Genomic DNA, 8,068 nt, shown 5'->3' with positions numbered 1-8,068 from the left:
CAGGTGGTTTGACGCCCCTTGTGGTATTATTTTTCATATCCAGCGGGGAAGACAATACTACTACTCTCAATATCACAAGAAATGTACATCCCCCTGTGATATTGCTACTAATATCCAGGGGTAGAGAGAATGATGTTACTCCCAATATCGTCAAAGTGTCTGCCCCCTCTTTGCTATTGTTCTTAATATATGGAAGGCAAGTATGATATGACTCTCAGGATGCAAGGCGGAATACACGCCCCTGTGATATTGTTCCCAGTATGCAGTGGAGGAGAGAATGCTATTACCCCCAGTATCGCAGGAAGGGTAACACCTCTGTGATCTTGTTCACAAGGTTCAATCGAAAAGATGATCTTACTGGAAATATCGTAAATACACTGTGTGTCCTCAGTGGCTGCTAACATGCAGGGAGGGACAGGGGTTAATATTACTCTGCGCATCAGCGGAGGGTGTCCACGCCCCTGAGATGTGGCTCCTAATATCCACAGGGAAGGGGGATAGATATTACTCCCCGCATCACTGGGGGTGTCTACCCCCCTGCGATGTGGCTCATAAGATCAGGGATGCGGGGGTGATATTTCTCCCTGCATCGCGGGGGTCGCCTGCCCCCTTGCTATGTGTATCGTAGTAGCAAGGGAAGGAGAGGGGGATGACATTACTCCCGCCTCGTGGCGGAGTCTATCACAGATCGGGATACTATCCACCCCCTGAGATATGGAGAGTACATCCCCTATGATATTGGGAGTAACATCATACTCTTCCCCCATGAATATTAGGAACAGTATCATGGAGGGGGTGTTCACTCCCTGCCATATTGTGAGTCATGTCATTTTCTCTATCCCTGGATATTAGGAACAACGTCACAGGGGAGGTGTACAACTTCTGTGAAATTGGGAGATATATCTTCCTCTCCACCTTTGGATACTAGGGACAATATCACAGGGGAGGTCTACGCCTTCTGGATTCTTGGCATTAATACCGTCCTCTCCCCACCTGGATATTAGCAACAAGATCACAGATATGAAGTGGAATGGCGCAATATTACTTATTGCAATTAATAATATCAATTTTAATATCAATATTACTTATAGCAATTAATACTATCAATTTTAATATGAATATTACTTATCGCAATTAATATCAGTATCGCAATTAATTAATATTATTATCGCAATTAATAATTAATAATCAATAATATCCATTTTAATATCGATATTACTTATTGCAATTAATAATATCAATTTCAATATCAATATTACTTATCACAATTAATAATAATATCGCAATTAATAATTAATAATCAATAATATCTATTTTAATATCAATATTACTTATCAAAATTAATAACATCCATTATTGATATTAATAACTGATAATATAATTTTTAATATCAATACCAATAATAATGATAATTAATATTAAATAGTTATACGAACGATAACAATAAATGATTAATATTAATGATTAATAACACCTGATATTAATAACTGAGATTGATCTTATTCATTAGAAAACAGTAATATTAGCTCCTAATAATTAATATTAATATTCTGAACCCTTTTTATTAGCAATTATTTATTAATATTAATATTGGTGATTCATACTCATGTGAATAATAAATGAGGAATAATGAATAGTAATATTATGCCTAATTCCTCAGTGGGTGTACACCCACCTGTGATATTGTTCCTAATGTCCAGGGAGAGAGAGAGCGTGATATTCCGTTCAATATCGCAGTAGGTGTACACCCACCCACTGATATTGATCCGAATATAAACTCCGGGGGGTGGAGTATGACGTTCCTCCCCATATAGCAGTGGGTGTACATCCACCCGGTGATATTGCTGCTAATACTCACGGAAGAAGAGAATGCTATCACTCCCAGTATCGCAGGAAGTGTACACACCTTCTGTGACATTGTTCCTAATATCCGGAGGCAGAGAGGGTGATATTACTGTCAATATCGCAGGCTGTGTACACCCACCCTCTGATATTATTCCTAGTAGCCAGGAAGGGAGAGGACGATATGACTCCCCATACAGCAGGAGGTGTGCACGCATCCTGGGATATTATTCCTAATATCCATGGAGAGGAGAGGCTGATATGACTCCCAATATCGCAGGGGGTGTACATCCAGTCTGTGATATTGTTCTTAATATTCAAAGGCAGAGAGGTTGATATTACTCCCAATATCACAGAAAGTGTACAAACCCGTGTGATATTGTTCCTACCATCCAGAAGAAGAGAAGATGATATTACCTCCCATATCGCAGGAGGTGTACACCCACCCTGTGATGTTTTTTCTAATGTGCAGGGTGGGAGAGGATAATATTCGTCTTCATAGGGCAGGGTGTGTACGGCCCCCCTGTGATATGGTCCTTCATATTCCAAGGTGGAGAGGATGATCTTACTGCCAATACCGCAGAAAGTGTACACCACCCCAGTGATATAGTTCCCATGATCCAGGACAGAAGAGGATGATGTTACTTTCAATATCGCATGGGGTGGACACGCCCCCAGTGATATGGTTCATAATTTCAACGTGGGAGAGGACGATACTACACCCAATGCCGCTGGGGGTAGAAAGACTCCTGTGATACTGTTCTTAATATCCAGGGGGAAGAGGATGCTATTACTACACATAGTGAAGAAGATGTACACCGGTCTGTGATATAGTTGGTAATTTCCAGAGGCGGAGAAGATGTTACTGACAATAACGTCAACACACTGTGTGACCACTGTGGACCGTAATATCCAGGGAGGGAGAGGGGGGAGATATCACTCCCCGCATCGCGGGGGGCGCCCTTACCCCCCTGCGATGTGGCTCGTAATATCCAGCGGGGGAGACGGGGGCGATATCACTTCCGGCATCGCGGAGGGCGCCCTCTGAGCAGCTTCAGCCTCAGAGACTAAACCAGATCTATTAGAGTTTGGAGTCTGCACTTCAGGGTGTGTGTGCATGCGTGCACCTGTGCATATGTTTGCATGTTTATATTGTACAGGTGTGTGCATGCCTGTGTGGTGAGTGGAGTGTGTTGTGAGGTGGAAATTGGGGATGTGTGTGTTATAGATGTGCATGTACATGTCTCTGGGTCTGACTGCCTGTGTGCAGGGAGTGGGGACTGTGTGATATACGTGACAGAAAACATGAAAGGAAGAACCAGATCTTGAATGGCCGACAGATGGCCAGTTTTGATCTCTTTATTCTGCTCTAATAGAACCTGTGAGGTATGCTTCCTGTGAGCAGACACAGTCCTCCTCTGGGCTGCTCTGATCTGATTTCCTGTACCCCCAAACCCAGCACTGTGCCCAATATGCTCCTCCATCTTCCTGCAGGTCACCGGGTGAGAGGCGCCTGCAGTTGCAGACGTCCATGTTGCCACTGAGCATCACTCGGGGTCCTGTATCCTCAGCAACACCTGTTACAGGCTCAGCTGTCCTTGTGCTTTGTTAATTGAGACCCAAATCAGGGCAAGATTCCATTTGAAAACCTGGAAATGAACAATTTAGTCTCTCTACCTTGTGCTTTATCTTCTCTGTATCTCCAAAAATGAGTTTTCACAGTAAGCTCAATGTATTTGGGCCATGTAGTCCCCCCTTTTCTTTCCCTTATTTTTTTCTTTACTTTTTTTTCTTACCTTTTCGTTTCTATTGCCCTGGTCATTTTCATAGAGATGTCAGCTCTGCACTTTCTACCCTGAGGAGCTGAATCTCAGGGTAGAAAGATCTACTTGTCCGGGTCACTCAGGGCCAGGACAAAAACAGGATTTCCACCTATAGTATGAACATTCACTCTTAGAATGCATGTACTCCTCTGATGGATGAGTTAATTATTTAACATAGGAATTAACTTAACTGTGTTACAAAGTAGGGTGCAAGGCAATTGGCCTGGAAGAAAATAAGATAGCAATAGAATGTGGTTTTATAATAGAGGTTTCGTATTCCAGGATATTCCAGGCGACAAATGATGCTCAGACATGACCATATTTATTGCTGGTAACAGTCAAGCAGATGGGAGAGAGATAAGGGCCTTCATGAACATGAGGACCTCTGGCTCCTCCTGGTGGGCACCTACAGCCCAGTTTTGCACTATTGGATGAACCTTCCTCACTTGTTCAGAGGCTGCTGGACACCAATTGCAAGAGCATAGCTGTGGGGACATCCTATGTACTCACATGTATCCAAAAACGTAGTGCTTCTTTAAGAAAGGGCAATGAACTACCCATCCTCTTTTAAAAAAAGGCACTACTTTTGTGGATACATGGGATATGTGTAGTTATTCCCTTATTGTTCATTCCTGGAGAACCGTGGAGATTAGTGCCTGTCAGGACTTAGTACCTGGGTGTTGCATCTTGAAAATGGCTGGGAAAGAGCCTTGCTAGACAGGGGTATTGACCAGCTCTGGAAAACGGGTGCTCAGAGGCAGCACAGTGCCCAGTATCAGCGGAAGCTCAGTTACAAGGGGGCTGAGGAAGCCCAGATGAGAAGCCAGTGTATGTTGCACCAGGATGCTGGCAGTGCAGGGGATGAGAAATTGCCCCATTCAAAATTTATGTTGAAGGTACAGAGGCAACAGCAGTTGCTGATGTAAGAATATGGAATATTAGGATATCTGAAGAATATTTTTATTTTTTGCCCTAAACAACTGCAGAGACACTGGTGCCATTTTCTGAAATGACAACACCTGTATGTGTGTGTGCTGCCTGCAAGCTGGGGAGATGTACAGTGAAGAGTTTAGTTTTGGACACTGGGGTTGAAATATCTGTCGGAGATTCTAGCGGACACGTCAGGAAATGTGTTCCGGAGTCTGGAGTTCAGCTCGGTAGTTGGAGCTGAAGATAAAAATGCAGGAATCATTTCGAAATTGGCAGCATTTAGCACCATACATTTGGAAAAGATTACATGGAGAATGAGTATTCTAAGAGAAGATTGAAATTTCAGTAATATTGGGTGATTGCCTGAATGAACTACATGAAATTTGAATAATATTGGGTGATTGCCTGAATGAATGACATGGACTTTGGGGTTAAAAATTTGATATTCAAAGGCACCATAGAGCGTGGAGAAACTTTGACAGGCTGTTTCTGAAAGCAGCTTAGGCTAAGAAAGCTTTAAGTGGCTGTTATTTGTTGCCTAGTTGTCTGCTCGTTCCTGTGGGATGAACTACATACATTAATCTTTCAAGGGTTTCAAGGTCTTGCACCCAAGACCCCTTGGAGACACTCTATTGCCCCCAATTTAGAGTTGCAAGACAGAGGCCATGATAGGTGAAGTCATGCACTAATGATCCCACAGCTAGTTGATGGCACCACTGAGACTGCAGCTCCCAACAGAGAGCACATTGGCCTGCTGTCTTACCCAAAGCCCATAATGCAGTTTTCATTCCTGCAAAGGGGACAGCTACATCTGGGTCCTCTGTCCCAGGCTGCTCCAAGGCTAGCACCTGGTGAGCTTTCTCCAAGAGGCTCCAGAGAAGGACAAGGAGAAAGGCTCTCAGGGCTGTGAGCCTCCTAGAGGTTCAATGTCTCTCAAGGGACCGAAGGAGCCTGAGGACCAAGGGGAGTAAAAAGACCCCAGCTCTGTGCTATCTGGAGGAAGCAGCATCCCAGGGCAATGAGCTACCCCATACCTGTGTGGCTGTGGGATAGAGGCATCCTTTGGGTTGATAGTTCAGACCTTTGACGATTCTCCAATCCAGCAGCTGCACTGAAACACCTGCTCTTCATGTTCATGAAGGCCCCTATCACTCTCCCTGTCTCCCATCTGCTTGACTGCTACCAGTAATAAACACACATCTAAGCATTGTTTGTCCCCTGGAATATCCCGCAATACAAAACCTCTATTATAAAACCAGATTCTGTTGCTATCTGAAGTATTTTCTTTCAGGCCAATTCTCTTGCCCTCTACTTTTTAGCACAGTTAAATTAATTTTTATGTTAAATAATTAAATCATCGCCCAGGGAGTACATGCCTTCTAAGAGTGAATGTCCATATTATGGATGGAAATTAAGAGTGAATGTCCATATTATGGATGGAAATCCTGTTTTTGTCCCAGCACTGAGTATAGGAGAGGCAAGATTGGACTCAGAATAAAGGACAAGAAAAATAGTTTTTCAGGCTTTATTTTAAATGACAGCACGTTTGAAGTCAAGGGGACAATAGATAATGGGCACTTTGCTACAGTTAAAGAACAAAGGGAACAGGAAAGGCATTTTATTCTAAATGATTATTTACAAACACATTAAGAAACTAAAATTATTTTCCACAATGTCAGTGCAGTTTTCTTTTTCTTTCTTTCTTTTTTTTTGGGGGGGGATGGAGTCTCGCTTTGTTGCCCAGGCTGGAGTGCACTGGCACAATCTCAGCTCACTGCAACCTCTGCCATCCAGGTTCAAGAGATTCTCGTGTCTCAGCCTCCAGAGTAGCTGGGACTATAGGCACCCGCTGCACATCTAGATAATTTTTGTATTTTTCGTAGAGATGGAGTTCCACCACGTTGGCAAGGCTGGTCTCGACCTCCTAACTTCAAATGATCTTCCCGCCTGGCCTCCCAAAGTGCTGGGATTACAGACATGAGCCACTGCGCCCAGCCCAGTGGAGTTCTCTAGAAATACTTCTGCCAGAGATAAAGAGAAACTTGATTGGCAACAGAGTTGTGTCTAAGGCTGAGCAATGGGCTGCTGACGAGGGCCTGGTCCTGGCAAGACGGGCCACCAGGCATCTTCTGGCTTAGCCAGTGCTCAGCTCTGCCTGTCACACCACAGGGCCTGGACAGTGGTTTTTAAACCACCCACTTCTCTTTCCAGATTTTCTGCTCACCCAATTAATTTTGGGGTCAGAGAAGGATGAAGAGAGACTGAAGATATCAATTTCTCCAATTAATAAGGACTCTGGGTGATCAAACACATGACAGAATTCATGTAGAAAGGTTAGAACTGGAATAAAAATGTCCCAAATTGTTTCTTCAGTCATGGCTAGAGATTCAGAGAGACAATGCCAGAGAGATGTAGGCTAGGAAACAATCGTGGAATGCTATCTACAAACTCGGCAATGTCCAGTGAGAAATAGAGAAGCAGTACAAATACAGATGGTTTAAAACCTGGTGCTAAATGGCCACCAGGGCAACACACGGGCCATGAAATCTGGAATCACTGATGCAGGAAATTAGTCCCTCCCAGTCTCCCTGTTAATTCACGAATTCAAATAAATATTATAGATATTACAGATTTAATTCAGATCCTCTCATTTTCATAAGGCAGAATAAGTGAGAGATACACTCTATCAGTTTCTCTGCAAAGAAAGAAAAAACTGAAACACATATCAAACACCCCAACCTCTCCACTGTATTCTAAAGGTCTGGCTTCTCTCCCACTCTCTCAAGGCAATAGCATGACTTGACACTTTCTAATTTTGTAGGAGTCACTAAGAATAAAGACAGGAGTTTGGACTGGCACAAAGGTTTAGAAGCCCACACAATCTCATTTATAATAGCACTCAAAAATAAAATTCTTAGAAGTAATTTTAACCAAAAAAGTGAAAGATCTGTACACTGAAAACTATAAATATTGATGAATAAAACTGAAGAAGACACAAATAAATGGAAAGATATCTTGAGTTCATGGATTGGAAGAATTAATATTATTAAAATGTCTATACTACCCAAAGTGATCTGTAGATCCCCATCAAAATTCCAATGCAATTTTTCACAGGAATTAAAAAAATACTAAAATTGGCACGAAATCAGAAATGACCCTGAATAGCCAAAGCAATCTTGAGCAAAAATAACAAAGATAGAGGTATCATGCTCTCTGATTTTAAAAAGTATCATAAAGTTATTGTAAGCAAAACAGCATGGCCTGGTGTAAAAGCAGACACAATAACCAAAGGAAAGGAGTAGAAAGCCCAAAACTATACCCAGGTCTTTATGATTACTTGATCTTCAACAAAGATGCCAAGAACACACAGTGGGGAAAGGACAGTCTCTTCAATAAAAGGTGTAAGGAAAACTAGATATCCACAAGCAGAAGAATGAAATTGGACACTTATCCCACACTATACACAAAAATCA

The sequence above is a fragment of the Pongo pygmaeus genome, chromosome 7, assembly GCF_028885625.2.
Source record: "Pongo pygmaeus isolate AG05252 chromosome 7, NHGRI_mPonPyg2-v2.0_pri, whole genome shotgun sequence".
Lineage (NCBI taxonomy): Eukaryota > Metazoa > Chordata > Mammalia > Primates > Hominidae > Pongo > Pongo pygmaeus.
The sequence above is the reverse complement of the archived record's forward strand: the minus strand, read 5'-3'. Positions refer to the sequence as shown.